At 49.3% G+C, this 20,305-nt stretch overlaps 1 protein-coding gene across 1 annotated transcript in view; it reads right to left on the bottom strand.

Annotated features, from left to right (window-relative positions):
• The window catches only part of FOXJ3 (forkhead box J3), a 97,246-nt gene that overhangs the window by 57,258 nt on the left and 19,683 nt on the right, over positions 1-20,305 (bottom strand). The window contains exon 2 of the mRNA XM_044278391.1: positions 11,631-11,697. The gene's annotated coding sequence lies outside the window, so the exon portion shown is untranslated. The remainder of the gene's footprint in view (positions 1-11,630; positions 11,698-20,305) is intronic.

Genomic DNA, 20,305 nt, shown 5'->3' with positions numbered 1-20,305 from the left:
TTGTCATTATTTGAGATAAATGATGGGATCGTTGATTACTGATGTGAGGCTCATGGTGTTATAAATTTAGCACCTCCATGTGCCTCACATGAATAGTAAGTACATCACATAATACTACCACTTAAGAGGGGGCACATGGAGCAGCAGTGGGGCAGCCAAGAACTGCTCCAGGTTATGTTCATCGTATTCTGGTAGCGCTCCAACCTTACTTCTAACCAGCCGCTGAGGTGAGAAATGCAGATGATAGTGCCAAATGTTAAGAAGCGGCCAATCCCCTTTAAAGGGCATCTGTCAGAAGATTTGTACCTATGAAACTGGGTTGTCCAGATTTAGAAAACATGGCTGCTTTCTTCCAAAAACATTGTCACCTCTGTCCACAGTTCACAACTTCACATTCATTCAGATCTGTCATGGTGGCTTGGTGTTTAGCACTCGAGCCTTGCAGCGCTGGGGTCCTAGGTTCGAATCCGACCAAGGACAATATCTGCATGGCGTTTGTATGTCCTCCCCGTGTTTGTGTGGGTTTGCCTTCAAGTTCTCCGGTTTCCTTCCACACTCCAAAGACATACAAGATAGGGACCTTAGATTGTGGGCCTCATTGGGGATCGTGTGATGCTAATGTCTGTAAAACGCAACAGAATAGGTCAGCGCTATATACCGTATTTTTCGCTCCCTAAGAGCCCCTGTGTCTTATGGGGCGAATACTAATGAGCGCTTTCATTATGGAAGCGCTCATTAGTACCGGAGGACCAGGTAGCGGTGAAGGCTCTGTACTCATTGCTTCCTGGTCCTCGGCTGTGGGCTGGCAGAGGCTGCGCACAGCGTTAGGGCGCTCTGTGACCTCACGCTGTGCGCGCCAGTTCACAGAACAGCCGACGGCAGGAGGAAGAGGATCGCGCTGGAGGAGAGGAGCGGCGGCGTCTATTACATATACGGCTGGGGGCTGCCTATTACATATACGGCTGGGGGCTGCCTATTACATATACGGCTGGGGGCTGCCTATTACATATACGGCTGGGGGCTGCCTATTACATATACGGCTGGGGGCTGCCTATTACATATACGGCTGGGGGCTGCCTATTACATATACGGCTGGGGCTGCCTATTACATATACCGCTGGGGGCTGCCTATTACATATACGGCTGGGGGCTGCCTATTACATATACGGCTGGGGGCTGCCTATTACATATACGGCTGGGGGCTGCCTATTACATATACGGCTGGGGGCTGCCTATTACATATACCGCTGGGGGCTGCCTATTACATATACCGCTGGGGGCTGCCTATTACATATACGGCTGGGGGCTGCCTATTACATATACGGCTGGGGGCTGCCTATTACATATACGGCTGGGGGCTGCCTATTACATATACGGCTGGGGGCTGCCTATTACATATACGGCTGGGGGCTGCCTATTACATATACGGCTGGGGGCTGCCTATTACATATACGGCTGGGGGCTGATTAGAGGCATGGAGGACCGATATGAGGCATGGGGGTCTGATCTGAGGTCTTATTAACATTGGGGGTCTGACCTGAGGTGTAATGAAATTATTTTTTTTTCTTAATTGTCCTCTTCTAAAACCTAGGTGCGTCTTATGGGCCGGTGCGTCTTCTAGGGCGAAAAATACGGTAAGTGCAAATTATAATAATAATAAAAATAATAATCTGAGCTGCAATACCAGACACAACTCATTAGCAGGTGTGGAGCTGTTATTGGGAGGTCAACCCCTATAATGGGAAATATAGGGTCGCTGGTTTAAAGGGGTTTTCTGTGATTTTTTTAATGTCGGCCTATACTCAGGATAGGTCAATAATTTGATATGGGTGGGTGTTTGACTCCTAGGACATAGAAACATAGAATGTGTCAGCAGGAAAGAACCATTTGGCCCATCTAGTCTGCCCAATAAACTGAATACTATGAATAGCCCTTGGCCCTATCTTATATGAAGGATGGCCTTATGCCTATCCCATGCATGCTTAAACTCCTTCACTGTATTTGCAGCTACCACTTGTGCAGGAAGGCTATTCCATGCATCCACTACTCTCTCAGTAAAGTAATACTTCCTGATATTACTTTTAAACCTTTGCCCCTCTAATTTAAAACTACCGTATTTTTCGCCCTATAAGATACACCTAGGTTTTTGAGGAGGAAAATAAGAAAAAAATATTTTGAACCAAAAGGTGCGCTTTTGGTGGATTTTGAACTAATGGTGGTCTGTGGATGGCACTGCTATGGGGGCATCTGTAGATTGTACCGTTATGGGGGCATCTGTGGATGATACATATATAGCATCTCATCTAATGTGTCATCCACAGATGCCTCATAACAATGTCCCTGTGTAGTGAATGGGGGCTGGCATCTGGTTCTGCAATGGCAGCGGGGCCCGATGCAGTCACTGTATTCTACTACACCGGGTCCTGCTCACTGCAGTATAATCATATCTAACTGGTGGGTATTGTTAAAGTATTCAAATCATCTTAAATCCAGCACTGTACTACTTACTACTAACTTCTTGGCAGTCAGGAGGCCGGGCGGGCAGTTGCAGTGCGAGTCACTACGTCATGCACCTGCGCCACCTGCTTCATTCATAAAGTGGGCGGAGCAGGTGCGTGACGTAGTGAGCTAGTAAGTAGTACAGCGCTGGATTTAAGATTATTTGAATACTTTAACAATACCCACAAGTTAGATATGATTATATTACAGTGAGCGGGGCCCGGTGTAGTAGAATACAGTCATGCTGGCCCCCAGTCCCATTAGCCCCATAAGACGGGGGGGTGCATCCTATAGGGCGAAAAATACGGGTACGTCCTCTTGTAGCAGTTTTTCTTTTAAATAAATATTCTCTCCTCTTACCTTGTTGATTCCCTTTATGTATTTAAAAGTTTCTATCATATCCCCTCTGTCTCGTCTTTCTTCCAAGCTATACATGTTAAGGTCCTTTAATCTTTCCTGGTAAGTTTTATCCTGCAATCCATGTACTAGTTTAGTAGCTCTTCTCTGAACTCTCTCCAAAGTATCAATATCCTTCTGGAGATATGGTCTCCAGTACTGAGCACAATACTCCAAATGAGGTCTCACTAGTGCTCTGTAGAGCGGCATGAGCACCTCCCTCTTTCTACTGGTAATGCCTCTCCCTATACACCCAAGCATTCTGCTAGCATTTCCTGCTGCTCTATGACCCCTAAATCCCTTTCCTCAGATACTGAGGTTAGGACTGTATCACCGATTTTATATTCTGCCTTTGGGTTTTTACGCCCCAGGTGCATTATCTTGCACTTATCAACATTAAATTTTAGTTGCCAGATTTGGTGTATTCCTCCAGGAACATCAACCCTGTTACAAATCTTTGTGTCATCATCAAAAAGACACACCTTACCATCGAGGCCTTCTGCAATTTCTCTAACAAAGATATTAAACAATATGGGTCCCAGAACAGATCCATCCTCCCATTTCTTCATCCTTGTAAGCGGGAACCCTCCTAAAAATTTGTCCAGTAAAAGAGTATATACCTGCGATATCAGTCCTCTCTTCCCCCGTCGGAAGAACAAGCTTATGAACCACCTCCATTTGGGCTATAATACAACCTTTCCTCATCGTGACCTCAAAGGCATGCCTCAATTGAAGATATTTATAAAACCAGACCATGGGAATATTAAATTCCTGCTGCAAAATCTGAAACGATTTGAATACAGTGCCCTCAGTCAGTTGACCTATCCTCATCACCCCATGATATTCCCAATTCCGAAGCCCTGACAAAGATAAGAATTCTGGCAACAAGTTAATTGGAGAAAGCTCACAGACGCCACCCACACCTCGAAGCTGCTTCACCTTCGCCCAGACTTTCTTCATAAGGTCAATAAGCAAGACCTTCCCTCTCCCCACATGCATTCCCGACCCCTCCAGAATACACATAAGGTCCCGACTGCCCAACCAGTGTTGTAGTATCTGTCCCGTCACATCCGGCGACTGGAAGTCAATCCATCCCTTAAAGTGCTGACACTGGGAGGCTAAGAAATAGATCCATGCATTAGGAACAGCCAAACCTCCTTCAGACTTAGGGTATTGCAACGTCTCCGGCTTAATCCTAGCCTGACCGTACTTCCAAATAAGATCTCTAAACAGAGTGTATTCTCCTAAATCTATCCAGAGGAATCCACACGGGAGCATTGTTCAATACATAAAGCAGCTGGGGCATCATTACCATCTTTAAAAGGTTTACTCTACCCACTACCGATAAGAGTCTACACCATGTCCTCACCTTTAGTCTAAAAGTGGCTAGCAGCGGAGTCAAATTGAGGTCTTCAAAATCTGACAGTCTAGGCGTTATATACAACCCTAAATATTGAACTTATCTAACCAAGGGACCTAAACTATCTACGCGCCCACCAGAGAGGGCCTGCCCATCAACCGGCATCAAAGCAGACTTCTGCCAATTTATCCGAAGCCCAGAAAAGCACCCAAATCTGTCTATTAACGCCATGGCCGCATCCAGGGATGTCCCAGTGTGGCCCAAGAATAACAGAGTATCATCAGCGTACATAGCCACTTTGTTATGCACCCCACCATACCGAAACCCAGCAATATTCGGTGACAGGCGAATAAAGGCCGCGAGCGGCTCTATTGCTAGAGCAAACAACAAGGGCGACAGTGGGCACCCCTGTCTGGTGCCTCTGGCCAAGGCAAAGCTATCTGACAGCCCCCCATTAGCTCTAATTCTTGCCCTGGGACTCGAGTACAGCACCCTCACCCACTGAATGAACCGCGTACCAAAACCCATGACTCTCAAGACGTCCCACAGGTAGTTCCACTCCACACTATCGAACGCCTTGGCGGCTTCCAGAGCAAGCAAGGCCCTGTCTCCATCATTATCTGCCGGAATGTTCAGGCTAGCATATAATCTGCGGATATTTATAGCAGTCGATTTCCCAGGCATAAAGCCCGTCTGATCCGGATGCACAATGGTCAAAATCACTCTGGCCAGCCTGTTCGCCAACACCTTTGCTAGGAGCTTTACATCCACTGTTAAAAGCAAAATTGGTCTATAAGAATCTGGTAGCTTGGGATCCTTCCCAGGCTTAGGAATAACTACAATGATGGCTTCCTGCATAGAATGTGGTAGCGAACCCGCCTCCAGTGAATGTTCAAGCACCTTGAGCAACTCGGGGAGGAGCACCCCCTGCAACTTCTTATATACCTCCACTGGTAAGCCATCTGCCCCCGGAGCCTTACCATTTGCCATACCCCCAAGTGCGGCCTCCAGTTCCTCGAGTGAAATCGGCTCCTCTAACCTTTCTCTATCCTCGTCTGACAGCTGCACCTCCGTCAGGAAGGCGGTCAAAGCCTCCTCCGAGCTAGAGACAGTAGAAGCATATAGGGACACATAAAAACTATTTAAAATATCCAATATTCCTTTCGTATCCTGTCTACTATTCCCCATTCCATCTCTCAGTTCCTGAATGCAAGAGGAACCTCTCTGGGCCTGGGAAACAACCGACAGCAGATGACCTACCTTCTCACCCTCCTCAAAAGATCTTTGCCGATAAAAACTACGCTTCCTCTCTGCGGCCTATACTAAATGGCACCTCAACTGTTCCTGAGCTACCGCCAGAGTCTCTCTATTAATCAGAGTAGGGGAACGACCAAACTCCCTTTCAGCCTCGGCCACCAGGACATGTGCTTTAACATCAGCCTCTCTAGACTTAGATTTATGCTTACTAATTTCCTTTATCAAGACTCCCCTCAAGAACGCTTTCATGGCATCCCAGACTCAGTGTATTGAAGCCGTCCCCCAATTAATAGCAAAAAATTCCCTGACCTCCAGAGAAACCCCGGATAGGTCCTCCAGCACATTCAACCAGTGCGAGTTACATTTCCACAACCTCAGTCCCCGTCTGAGCACGCCCAGGCACAAGTCAATCTGCACCAGAGAGTGGTCAGACAATGACCGAGGATGATAGATAACGTCCCTAACCAGTGGGAGCATAACATAATTAACGGGAGCCAAATCAATGCGCGATAGTGAATGATGCGTAGCAGATCTGCACAAGTACCCGCGCCTATCAGGGTTACGCAATCTCCATAAGTCATACACACCAGTTTCACTCATAATATTCTTTAGAGCAACACCTCCGGTTGATCCACCTGAACCTTCCACCTGACATCTATCTAAGGAGTCATTCGGTGTGCAATTGAAGTCCCCTACTAGTAGCCATGGTAACCCAGGCAAGTCCGCCACAAAAGCCATAATATCCCGTATCAAGGGAGAAGCAAACGGTGGAGGCACATACACCGACACCAGCACCACCTGGATCCCATCAATCTTACACACGACACAGACATACCTGCCCTCAGCATCCACACATTGCTGCATATGCTCAAATCTAATACTTCTATGCACAATCACACCGAGGGTACATGCACACGTTCAGGATTCATGTGCGGAGAATCCGCACTGAAATCCGCAGGTGTTCACAGGCAAATCCGTGCGGTCAATCCGCATTAATTGGTGCGGATTTGCTTGCGGATTTGCGTGCGGATTTGGTGCGGATTTTCCGCATGCGGATTTCACTAAGTGAATGAAGAAAATCCGGTCAGGAAAAAAAAATAATAATTGACATGTCGCGGATTTTAAAATCCGCACCGCAGGTCAAAATCTGCACGGAAAAAATCCGCATCGTGTGCATTGAGAATTTCAAATTCTCATAGAATACAATGTACATGACCTACGGTGCGGATTTTCCGCACGCAAATCCGCACGCAATCCTGATCGTGTGCAGGGGGCCTTACACCCCGGGAGTGAGAGGAATGAATTGCATGTACCACATGTCCCACCCAGTTCTTGTTCAGCCACTGTACATTATCAATAGTCAAATGCGTTTCCTGGAGGCAACATATGGACGGCTGAAACCGCCCCAAGTATTGAAAAATACACAGTCGTTTCCATGCATCTGCCATACCCCTCACATTCCAGCTTAAAACTTTAATCACCGGTGTCATGGTAAAACATCTTGTCATCTGGATCTCACAGCCCACTCAAAACATCATCCGCTCAGAGTTCACGCCCCTATCCCATCCCCCAGCTGTCTCCCTACCCCCCCTCCAATAATCAGGTTACTGTAAATGAGGACATCAGTCCCCCCCTCTCCAACCTCAAACACTAAAACAGGGCAATCCATGAGCAACTTGCCCCCCAACATACAATAATCGTAACCAATTTCAACACACTCCCTCAGGTAGAGAATCCTCTCCACAACTGAGAAACACATTACAATCTCCCAACCGCCTACTCCCACCTCAGGATCTACCATGCGGTAGCATTGCATAATACACTTCTTAACTGGTGTAACATTAAAGTGACATTAAGGTTCAAACACATATATAGATTAAACCCAAAGAAACATATCTGCCTCCTTCAAGTGTCCAGGGCCCCACTTCTCAGTTGCCGCTCGTGGACGTCCAGCCACTGTGCCGCTTCATCTGGATCCTCAAAAATTCTGGTGGATCCCAACGCCACCACTCGCAGTTTAGCATGGAACAGCATAGCATACGGAACTTGTAAACCTCTCAGCCTTTTCTTGATATCAATAAATCTGCTTCTCCTCCGCTGCAAGTCATTGGAATAGTCCGGAAATATGGACACTTTGACCCCATTCAGGACCATCTCATCATTGTCCCTGGACTGACGCAGAATAGTGTCCTGGTCTTTAAAATGCAGAATCTTCGCCAGTATAGGGCGAGGAGGCCTGCCTGGTGGGAGCGGCCGCATGGGCACTCTGTGCGCCCACCGCATACAGGGAAGATAAGCCCTTCTCATGAAATAAGCAGTGTAACCATTTCTCCACAAATTCCGTGGCATTGGCCCCCTCAGTCTTCTCTGGCATTCCCACAATTGGCAGGTTGTTCCTTCTTGACCTGTTTTCCAGGTCATCCGTTTTGGCATACAGAGCAGCAATGTCCTTCGTAGTTGTTTTAGCCGCCATTTGCAAAAGGCTGAACTACATCTTCCAATGTGGACACCCTCTTTTCCAATTCAGAGGTGCGCTCAGAAATCTTGTGTAAATCATGTCTAATTATAGACACATCAGACCGCAAACTGCCAACTTGTACTGTGAGTACTTTAAGGGTACTACTGCAACTTGCCACAGCAGCCAGTTAGGTCTTTCAGAGTGGGCTCTGTTGCAGATTCAGCCCGAGGGCCCACTGTAACATTTGCAGGGCCTGCAGGATTATGCAGAGGCTGACCAGCCGCGTCCGGGCCGTCGCCATCCATGGAACCGTCCTGATCAGAGGTGGTAAGTATATCAGTCCCTTTATTGGTAGCCATCGCCCACTCCGCTATCAAGCCGGGCAAACTTGCTAAGTTTAGCTGCCGCGCTTTGGCTCACCAACTCCTGCAGCGCCGTCACCTCTCCACCTTCGGCGCCATCTTGGCCCACCTCTAGCCGGTCCTGTTTAACAATTTTGCTTGATTTTCTCGGCATTTCCAGAGTCCCGATCTTGCCACCACAGCCACCAGACACTTTCCTCTCACCAGGTAAGAATTTTCAAGCAATCGAAGTGCGCTACCAGTATAATATAGCAGGATGCTAGCAGGAGCAGTGAACGGTGCGTCTTACTCCATGCGCTCACAGGCCACGCCCCCTGAATATACTCCATTGACTACAACCCTCTGTTGTCTGTCCCTCAGCCACTGCCTAATCCATTCAACAATATGGGAGTCCAAGCCCAATGACTGCACTTTATTGATAAGCCTTCTATGTGGGACAGTATCGAAAGCCTTACTAAAGTGTAGACCCCAGCCGATCAGCTGTTTGATGAGGCCTCCTCACAGCTTACCAAGTGCAACGTCCTCCTATTTGAGCTGTGTGAAGCGCTCGCTGTGCGGCCTCTTCATTCAGCTGATCAGCAGGTGTTCCGGACCATGCCTATCAGCCCCCCCCCGATCTAGTACTTCTATATTCCCAAAAAACAAAACACGTCTCACGACCCTGATCACAAGTAACCGCGCTCATTCCTGTGTCTATATTTAGAGGATGTAAATGTGAATTCTAATGATCTCCAGCTCATGTTTTTAAGCCAATTCCTAGGGGGATATAACAAGGGCGGGAATCCAAAAGGAGAAGCAAATTGATATTTATTAGCTCACAGTAATTAAATTCTACAAAAAAGAAAAATATTCCAAACCTGCCCATGGGGACCCGGGGATGAGCGAGGAGTAATCTCCTGCACTTGCCTACAGGTATATTCAAATGGCTTCCCACAGAACGAGCCTCCCAGATTAACATAATACCCATCTACATTATTAACAAGAATTCCTCATTAAAATTGCATTTTGTTATGTAAAAATGCCAAAGAAGCTGCTCGCTCTTCAAACATTCTTACTAATGCTCTGATGGAAGAAGATAATGGTGTCACCACAAGACTGGTCCTATGACCTCCTGCACCTTCCTCCAGCAAACTACATCCTAGCAAAAGGGGTCAGCAACCTCCGGCGCTCCAGATGTCCTGAAACTACAACTCCCAGCATGCTCCATTCACTTCTATGGGAGTTGCGAGAACAGTCAAGCATGTTTGCATGCTGAGAGTTGTAGTTTCACAGCAGCTGGAGTGCCGAAGGTTGCCGATACCTGTCCTAGCATTTGGAGTAGAGCAGCCAGCTAGCTACGAACAGTGCGTCTCACTCTTTTTTCCAGTCTGCTCCTTCTCTGGAGGAAGAGCCATGGATTTTTTTTCCACTCTTTGTAATGCAGAGGGTGAAATCTGCGGCTTAAAATCGGCCACAAGTTCAGTGCGCAACGCATGTGGATTTTGTGCCAGAATCAACAAAGATTTGAGGTGAGAGTTGTGGCATAATATTCTGGCTGATCTTGCCCCAACCCGTATACCTTACTGGCTGTGGTTTGCGGAAGCTCCGGGTCCTATGGATGCAGTACGGTGAAATCTCAGACTGCACTGCAGCATAGGCCATTCTGAACCGAGACTCAGATCACAACTGTACAAGCTGTCATTTTTTTTTTTTTACATGGACCCAAGTGAATGACCTCATTGATTACAATGGAGTCTGTGTGCTGTCCGAGTCTAGTCAGGCATTCATCACTGTGGGAGCTCCAAAAACAACTGAGCGAGTACACACTGCTTTTTTCGGAAGTCCCATAGCGGTGAATGGAAAGTGCACCGTGCAAGCTCTGCGGCCACTCTACTCACTGCTATAGGACTGCTGGAAGTAACAGACCTGTTATTTTTGGAAGTCCCACAGCATTGAATGGGAAGCACACAGCGCATGCGCGGCCCCATCTCCGGTTACTGGTATGGCAGTGCCAGAAATTGCCGAACTAGCACGTGGTTATTTTCAGAAGTCCCATAGCAGTGAATGGAGGGCACACAGCGAATGCACGACCACATCACTTCGTTGGTTCCCGTTCTGGAGATAGGAGCGGCCACCAGTTGTGTGACCCACATGTATCTGACATTTATGGCACATCCTAGGGAATGCCTCTTTAAAGGGGTTTTGTCACTCCAGCAAATAGCAGGTTTTATGTAGAGAAAGTTAATACAAGACGCTAACTAATGTATTGTGATTGTCCATATTGTCTCCTTTGCTGGCTGGATTCATTTTTCCATCAATTATACACTGCGAGTTTCCATGGTTATGACCACCCTGCAGTAGTGGCCGTGCTTGGACACTATAGGAAAAAATGTCGGCCTCTCTAGTGACCGGGACCACGGGAGCTCACATAGGCTGGTGCTAGCACAGGATTGCAGGGTGGTCATAACCACGGAAACGAGCAGTGTATAATGTGATGGAAAAAGGAATCAAGCCAGCAAAGGAGGCAATATGGACAATCACATTAGTAAGTGGCTTGTGTTTACTTACATGATAAATGCCATTTGCTGAAGTGACAACCCCTTTAAAGCAAGCCACACATTTAAGGCTACTTTCACACTAGCGTTCGTCGGTCCGCTCGTGAGCTCCGTTTGAAGGGGCTCACGAGCGGACCCGAACGCAGCCGTCCAGCCCTGATGCAGTCTGAATGGAGCGGATCCGCTCAGACTGCATCAGTCTGGCGGCGTTCAGCCTCCGCTCCGCTCGCCTCCGCACGGACAGGCGGACAGCTGAACGCTGCTTGCAGCGTTCGGGTGTCCGTCGGGCCGTGCGGAGGCGTGCGGATCCGTCCAGACTTACAATGTAAGTCAATGGGGACGGATCCGTTTGAAGATGCCACAATATGGCTCAATATTCAGGCGGATCCGTCCCCCATTGACTTTACATTGAAAGTCTGGACGGATCCGTACGAGGCTATTTTCACACTTAGCTGTTATATGCTAAAAATAATGCAGACGGATCCGTACTGAACGGAGCCTCCGTCTGCATTATTATTAGAACGGATCCGATCGAACGCTAGTGTGAAAGTAGCCTAATACTTTTGGGACATTTTTCAATTTCAGGGGTTCAGCAAACAAACAATCAAATGTGCATGGGGACATCTCCTGTGCCGGACTGTAACCACCTTCCACCAAGCATGATGGGAGGTGTAGTTTTACAACATCTGGAGAGTCAAAGGTCGCAGAAGAGATGCCATGTGGTTTGTCAAAAAAAAAAGTGCATAAGAAATTAGAGCGCTCACCTCGTGTGTGGTGTCACAAATGTGTAGCTCCGTTCATGTAAACCCATCTGGACAGGAAGTAAGCCAGCTGAAAGTACAACAGAGAAGACGTCAGTGCGATGGAGGTTACCTCACAACCTCGAAAAGGGACACTTCAAGCACAGCTTTACCTCATACATGGAATTTTACCTCAGACAACATGGAGAACCCCCTCCCCCGTTACAACCACCACAGAAATAGAGGAGATGGAAACTTCATTCAGGTTGGTTTTTGCTGACCAGTCCTTCCCACCTCATCATATTAAAAGCACCCCCAGCATTCCAGAATTGTCTGACGATCCAAACTCTAGTAAGTTGGAGTGGAAGGTTCCATCTTCAGTAATTAGGTGGGGCCAGATTTTTTACCTATATTTTATGTAGGTTTTCTACCTCTATATACACAAAGTTTAATGACTGTATAATAAAACGTCCTGCCAATTTCTACCATCCTGACCTTTGCTACTCTGGCATACAATGTCGCAAATTTTGGCGCAAATTGTTTCCGCAGTAAAAAATTGTGTTGCCGTCTGTGCACAGAAACAAACATTCTTATTCCGCAGCCGGGAGCTGGAACTTGATTTGGACTGACACAGGAGAACCCATCATAACTAGAGAGCTCCGATACACTAAAAACTAACCTAACACCCGTGTCAGCAGGGTGATTATTTGGTTTCTGGCTGCAAAACGAGGCACATTCTATTCACTGACAGCAGGCAGAGAAATTAAAAAAGTGTGAGGAAGCTTCAGAACTGTTCATTATACAATAAATGGGCTGCCCCGCTTTATACGGAGGGCATGTGCTTCTCCTTCTGACACATCCCATCCGTTTCATCCACCCCCAGTGAAGCTGATGGAAGCCTGAGGAGCTCTTTCTAAGGTTAGCCCATGGACTTTGTTCGCAAGTCTTATAAAGCTGCTGTAATCTCGAAGAGGCGCATAGAAATAAGAAACTCCCTGGACCTGCTTAGTGATGAAGGAGAAAAAAAGGACAAGAAGAATCCAACCTGACAGATGTATTATTCTGTGGATCGCATTTCAACATGCCCGATCCTTTTCTCTGCTATAGATAAGGACAAGCCCACTCCTCTGAGATGAGCGTGCGTATATACCGGGTAGTCAGCAGGAGTAGCTGCTGCCCACACGTATCATAAGTGTGTGGAGACCTTGATATATCTAATATATAAAGCTGAGTGTGTGTATGTGTGTGTGCGTAAATTCATGTCCGCTAAAGGAATCCGCATCGTCGCATTTACAATCACGAAATTTGGCACACAGGTACATCAGGTGTCCGGGAAGGTTTTAGACCAGGTCTCAGCTCTCTAGCACGTACCGTTCCTGAGATATTCCCCAAAAATGCATTAGCCAATAGAAGCTTGGTCACATGATCTTTATCAGCCAATAGAAGCTCGCAGGCCATTAGTCTCCACAACCCAGTCATTTTTCTTCACTGCTGTAGGTCAGCTTTAAAGGAAATCTGTCAACAATAGATGTTTTTATCCTCTGAAAATCCAGTTCATTTGGTATGCAAATGAGACAGTAAGGTGCCCAGAAGGGCGTCACTCTTGCAGGAAGGCGCCCAGACACCTCCTGCCACAATGTGTCCTCCCTCAAAAGAGGAACTTAAAACCCCACCCCCAGATCCCACTAAGCCACGCCCCTGACTCAGGCCACGCACCCCCCCACACTCCTCAGCTGACGGGGATTAAAAAAATGAAGGTAAAAATCCAACTTCTGTTCCGCTGCAGGGGTGGGAGAGTGACTTTCTCCCTGCAGCTCACACTCAGACAGCACAGTGCTGCTGTCTGAAAGTGAGCTGTTCAAAAGGATATCCTTGTGTCCATCCAGGCCCTGCGCCAGACGGAGGACAGGGAGTCTGAAAGCCGGACTGTCTGGCCTAAAACTGGACCTCTGGCCACACTAGGGGCAGGCTGCTGTGGAGGTCACAGTTAAGGGGATGGTCCGCTATGGAGGTCAATGTTAAAGGGGCAGATTACTGTAAAAGGTCACTGTTAAAAGGGGCGGGCCCCTGTGGAGGTCACTGTCAAGGGGGTGGTGTGCTGTGAAACTCACTGTTAAAGGGGAATGCTGTAAAGGTCAAAGTTAAGAGGGTGGGCTTCTGTGGGGGTCCAATTTTAAGGGACGGGGCACTGGGGGGGGGGGGGGTCAGTGTTAAGGGGTAGGGGGCTTTGGAGGTCACTGTTAAGGGGGCGGGGTGCTGTAGAGGTCACTTATAGTGGATAGTGTTTATATCTTTTAAACGACACACACAAACATTAAATTAAATAGATTAATTCCCTGCCGTTGCTTCGGTCCCTGCGTCCACCTTCCGTGTTTTTAGTCTTAAAACGCCGGAAAGCTTTGATAAATGACTGAGATGGGTCACCGCTGCAGCGGGCAGACTTCGGGCGTGTCAAGCCGGAGTAGAGGGAGCAGGGCCCAAAGCAACAGCGGGGCTTTGGTAAAGTGAGTACTCTTATTTTTGGCCTCTCTGACCCCATATTTATTTGAAATGAAAAAAATTGCATCAGCGGCAAGAAGATCCGGGACAAATGCAGGCCGCACCAAAAACAGCTGCACGCAATGGTTTCTGTCCGGCCGAAACCCGGGATTTATGCTGGTAAGTGGCCAGATCCGATTATAGTCAATAGAGATCCTGTGGTGATGTGTAAAATCTGGCAGCGACAGATCCGGTGAACTTCACTGGAGATGTGAACATGGCCTTAGGCCATGCCCAGGAGTGATGGAACAGCTGCAGATGTCGTGGATTTTCATGCAGCAGATCTGCAGCGCTGTACGGGACTAGCGGAGCTGAAATCTGCAGTACATCAATTAATGCTGCGGATCTCCCCTTTTGCAGGGTGAAGTCTGCATGTATTTATATGCATTATTGCCGCTGCAAACTTTTCCAATGTATTTTCAGGCATGTGCGGACTTACCCTAAAGGGGTCGTCTCATCATCTCCCCACATCTCCCCCAGTAAAAAGCTGGATTTGCCGGCGGAAACCATAGCCAGCCAGGCAGTGCCCCTTGTACAGAGCAGTTCTCCGTGCAGTGTCATGGCCTCCATTATAATCTAATGTAACCTAAGCCAATAGTTTTTTTTCCCTCACATTGGTGTCTTGAGTCCATTTTTGCAGGATCCATGATGGATTCATTTTGACCCGTTTCGATAATGGATGCCATTGACATCGTATGCACCCAGCTCATTATTACTAGAAGAAATACTATTTTGAAGATCCATGTACAATGCTGGCTCAACGGAGAAAATCTGATTAAACCTCTGATTGCACAATGGACGTGCAAAACGTCTCATACAGGGGTTTTTCCAGATTAATCTGTAACGCTACGTACACCCACTGCTGACACCCAAGGGTGATGAATCACTCCGGGGCTTTTCTTCTTATACCTGGGTGTTTTTAGCGTTTTCATCCTTGGAAACAAAACCGACCCACACAGCGCTTAAAAGCACACATATGTGCCGCATCTGGAAAAGGGGTGCGGCTTTTGCCATAAAGCGGCTTTCGAAATAATTTGAGGGTGCTCCTGGGCTTAGATGGTCCGGTGACTTGGGATTTAAAAGGTGAACGAGTCATCAGAAAATGATATTCTGTTTATCTGACGTCGACGGGCGCCAGGGTCTCGGCGCCCATGCACCCGACGTCGACAGGCGCCAGGGTCTCGGCGCCCATGCACCCGACGTCGACAGGCGCCAGGGTCTCGGCGCCCATGCACCCGACGTCGACAGGCGCCAGGGTCTCGGCGGCCATGCACCCGACGTCGACAGGCGCCAGGGTCTCGGCGCCCATGCACCTGACGTCGACAGGCGCCAGGGTCTCGGCGCCCATGCACCTGACGTCGACAGGCGCCAGGGTCTCGGCGCCCATGCACCTGACGTCGACAGGCGCCAGGGTCTCGGCGCCCATGCACCTGACGTCGACAGGCGCCAGGGTCTCGGCGCCCATGCACCTGACGTCGACAGGCGCCAGGGTCTCGGCGCCCATGCACCCGACGTCGACAGGCGCCAGGGTCTCGGCGCCCATGCACCCGACGTCGACAGGCGCCAGGGTCTCGGCGCCCATGCACCCGACGTCGACAGGCGCCAGGGTCTCGGCGCCCATGCACCCGACGTCTCGGCGCGACCCTTGGTCACAACTTTATTGCACTGGACAGTGGTTGCGACTTCTATGTATCACTGCAGCAATGCTCTGATCACATTGCACATGACTGAGATGATAAAACTCAATGAAAGTCTGCTGACTGTCTGTGAGGTACCCTTTAAAGGTACTTTCACACTAGCGTTATTAGAATCCGGCAGGCAAATCCGGCAACGGAACTGCCTGCCGGATCCGGCAAACCGCATACAAACGGATAGCGATGCTGCAACCGGATCCGGCGATGCTGCAATTTCCAAAACACTTGGTACTGGATCCGGCATTAATACATCTCTATGGAAATTGTGGTATTGTTCTGGTATCTGTATTGTATGGTATCTGACCGGACAAAATACTGCAGCTTGCTGTCGGAAAGGAAGACATCCTGATGCATTATGAATGGAAAGCAGTCCGTTCAGTATGCATTAGGACAAAACTGATGCGTTGTTTTGCAGGTATTGAGACCCTTTACTGGATTTCAATACTGGAAAAGACTAACAATAGTGTGAAAGTACTCTGAGGATCACCAGATCTAGTCTTATTAGTCCGCAGTGCAGAAAGACATCCATCAAGGAGGTCAGTGCAGTTTGAGGTTCGCATTATTTCCAGCATGGTCCTACCCGAGACCCTTAACGGGAATCTGTCACCACGAAAATGCTAAGTAATCTGCAGGCAGCATATTGGAGAGCAGGAAGAGCTGAGCAGAATGATCTATAACTTTATGGGAGAAGGTTCAGTAAAACTTGTATTTCATTCATTTAAATTCCTGCTCATTCTGGGCTTAGCTGTCACTGATCGGACTGCAATCTCTGCACACCGTCATAGAGGGCAGACTGTCAGTCACTGTCAATGGCCGACACCAGGATTCCTGAATATCTTGACTTTCACCGTGACTCATCACCTTGATGTCCACGGTGAGTCACCGCATGTATTCACAGCAGCACGGAGGAGGCAATGAGCTGACCTAGAGACTTATTAGCATCCTGGAGAATCCCAGACAGGTGAGCGGCCGGACGGACCAAAGAAACCAGTTTTACAGGCTGCTGTCCACATAGTGTATCACCAGATAAAAAAGCTGCTCATCACACGTGATCTACCGTATACACAGTCAGACGGGTCAATTCACGTGGTGACACCCGGTTCAGGACCTGAGCTTATCACAAGGAAAATACATGGTCATCGTGACTGATGTCATTAAAGGGCATGAGTAGGCTTGTGGTCAAAGAAACTTTGCAAATTGTTTTGACTAAACATACTTTGCTTTGTGAATGCAGCTTTCCTGCAGGATAATGTGCCTCTATGTCTACAGACTACAAACTCCTCCAGTGTGTAGTCGGATCCTGAAGCCACGTGTTACTCGTTAGACGTCTGCCCCGTCGCTCCTCTGCTTGGTCCAGGCCTTGTGTATAACTGCTCTTCATCCACAGCCTTAGGCCCCATTCACACAACCGTATCAGTTCTGGGTCCACAAAATGCGAATACCGGCTGTGTGCCTTCTGCATTTCGCGAATCAGCGCGTCCCACCCTCCGTTACAAATGTATATTCTTGTTTGTAAATATTCATTTTCAAGAACTTGAATGAAAAGAGGGTCACGGAGATTTGAGGTGTGCTCTTCAAAGGAGTGTCCCAGGACGACAATTCTGATGGCCTGTTCTAGGGACAGGCTTTCATATTGGATCAGTGGGGGTCCAGACATAACCACCTTCGCTGTTTACCAGGCACAGCACCATATTTTTGACAGTGGTTATGCCTGGTACTGCAACTCAGTCCCATTTAGGTGAATGGGACTGTGCTGTAATACCAGGGACAACCACTATCAAAATGATGGCGCTGAGCATGGAAAACTAAGACGACGCAGCCCTCCTTCAATCAGCTGTTGAGTCTACCCTCCACCAGTTTGATACGACAAACTGTTTAATCCTCCTAGAAAGCCCCTTTTACCAGCCTTGTATTATGCTGATCTGACAGTCCAACAATAACAATGCATTGCTTGTCATACAAAACATATCATAGGAGGAACTGACGGGCTGCCTGCTTGGCACTAACATGGGTTCACATTTGGACAAAAGATGTGACATGGGGCTCCCCCTGCTATTTATTTGGCAGCGCCATGCGTAATAAGGGCATTCTGTCTGTTTGGAGGAGGGGAGGGCTGCCGAAACCCCCCCCCCCCCCCAAAAAAAAAAAAAAACAACAAAAAAAAACCCCATAAAAGCTGCAACCCGGACGGAGGGGTGGCCGAATGCACAATATGACAAGATGCTGACCCCAAACAAACCATCTTCTTACAACTCGGCTCTACTGCTCAAGACTTCCTCCTCCGCCTTGATTGACAGGGCCAGACATATCTCCTGGCCCTGCCAATCTCGCACCTGCACAGTTGAACCGAGTAGCCGCGCAAGCACTGAGCCTATACTGCTGCTACCTGAAAAAAAAATTCAATGGCATAGTGACATCAGGACCACAGGCCGCTGGGAGCAATGGAGCAGTGGTCCTGCAGTAGTGGAGAATTTTCCTGGCGAGTAATACTTATCACATTCTGCTGATTCTTAAATCTCCCGGCCTGATGGACATGACTGTCCTTATTTTGGCCCACAAAAATACAGATACATTCTGTGTGCATCCCGCATTCTTCTCACTCCCATGGACTAGTAAAAAATAAAATAAAAAATAAAATAAAATAAAAATATATTTTATTATATTATAATATATATTATATAAAAAAATATAATAAATGGCAGCACCAACCTTGGAATATATTGGAGATTGGGTGCAAGCTCCAGTGGGAATAGCGTCCCAGGATAATATCAATGAAAAACAGAGCAGCACTCCAGCCTTCATGGTGGAGCCGAAACGTGGCGTCACCACTGGGTGAATAAACAGCTTTCTTTTTTTCACCTTACTGGAGTGCTGCTCTGTTTTTCATCGAGATAGATAGAAAGATATTAAAAACATGTGGATCGAATGCAGACCAAAAGCTACGGTCGTGTGCATAATGAGGCCTAAAGCTCCCCGTCCCACAATGCGAAAAGCTAGTGGCGGAGGAGGGGGGGAAAAGCTAGTGGCGGAGGAGGGGGGGGGAAAGCTAGTGGCGGAGGGGGGGGGGGGAAAGATAGTGGCGGAGGGGGGGGGGGGAAAGATAGTGGCGGAGGGGGGGGGGGGGGGGGGAAGATAGTGGCGGAGGAGGGGGGGGGGGGAAGCTAGTGGCGGAGGAGGGGGGGGGGAAGCTAGTGGCGGAGGAGGGGGGGAAAAGCTAGTGGCGGAGGAGGGGGGGGGGAAAGCTAGTGGCGGAGGGGGGGGGGGAAAGCTAGTGGCGGAGGGGGGGGGGGGAAGATAGTGGCGGAGGAGGGGGGGGGAAGCTAGTGGCGGAGGAGGGGGGGGGGGAAGCTAGTGGCGGAGGAGGGGGGGGGAAGCTAGTGGCGGAGGAAGCTAGTGGCGGAGGAGGGGGGGGGAAGCTAGTGGCGGAGGAGGGGGGGGAAGCTAGTGGCGGAGGAGGGGGGGGAAAGCTAGTGGCGGAGGAGGGGGGGGAAAGCTAGTGGCGGAGGAGGGGGGGGGGAAAGCTAGTGGCGGAGGAGGGGGGGGGGAAAGCTAGTGGCGGAGGAGGGGGGGGGAAAGCTAGTGGCGGAGGAGGAGGGGGGAAAGCTAGTGGCGGAGGAGGGGGGGGAAAGCTAGTGGCGGAGGAGGGGGGAAAGCTAGTGGCGGAGGAGGGGGGAAAGCTAGTGGCGGAGGAGGGGGGGGGAAAGCTAGTGGCGGAGGAGGGGGGGGGAAAGCTAGTGGCGGAGGAGGGGGGGGAAAGCTAGTGGCGGAGGAGGGGGGGGAAAGCTAGTGGCGGAGGAGGGGGGGGAAAGCTAGTGGCGGAGGAGGGGGGGAAAGCTAGTGGCGGAGGAGGGGGGGAAAAGCTAGTGGCGGAGGAGGGGGGGGAAAGCTAGTGGCGGAGGAGGGGGGGGAAGCTAGTGGCGGAGGAGGGGGGGGAAAAGCTAGTGGCGGAGGAGGGGGGGGAAAGCTAGTAGCGGAGGAGGGGGGGAAAAGCTAGTGGCGGAGGAGGGGGGGGAAAGCTAGTGGCGGAGGAGGGGGGGGAAAAGCTAGTGGCGGAGGAGGGGGGGGAAAAGCTAGTGGCGGAGGAGGGGGGGAAAAGCTAGTGGCGGAGGAGGGGGGGGAAAAGCTAGTGGCGGAGGAGGGGGGGGAAAAGCTAGTGGCGGAGGAGGGGGGGGAAAAGCTAGTGGCGGAGGAGGGGGGGAAAAGCTAGTGGCGGAGGAGGGGGGAAAACCTAGTGCCGGAGGAGGGGGGGAAAGCTAGTGGCGGAGGAGGGGGGGAAAGCTAGTGGCGGAGGAGGGGGGAAAAGCTAGTGGCGGAGGACAGAGATTTGGGGCTGTTCATTTTCTGAACTGGAGGTCGGACCCCCACCTTACTTTTATAATCTACCAGTACTTAAGAGGTTACCATCAGAATATGGCTAGGTTGACCAGTAGCCCAAGGCCTGACAGGTATATATAGCAGGTTTATCAA

Source organism: Bufo gargarizans, chromosome 2 (assembly GCF_014858855.1).
Source record: "Bufo gargarizans isolate SCDJY-AF-19 chromosome 2, ASM1485885v1, whole genome shotgun sequence".
Lineage (NCBI taxonomy): Eukaryota > Metazoa > Chordata > Amphibia > Anura > Bufonidae > Bufo > Bufo gargarizans.
Note: the sequence above shows the minus strand (reverse complement) of the source record. Positions and strands in the feature narration are given on the sequence as shown.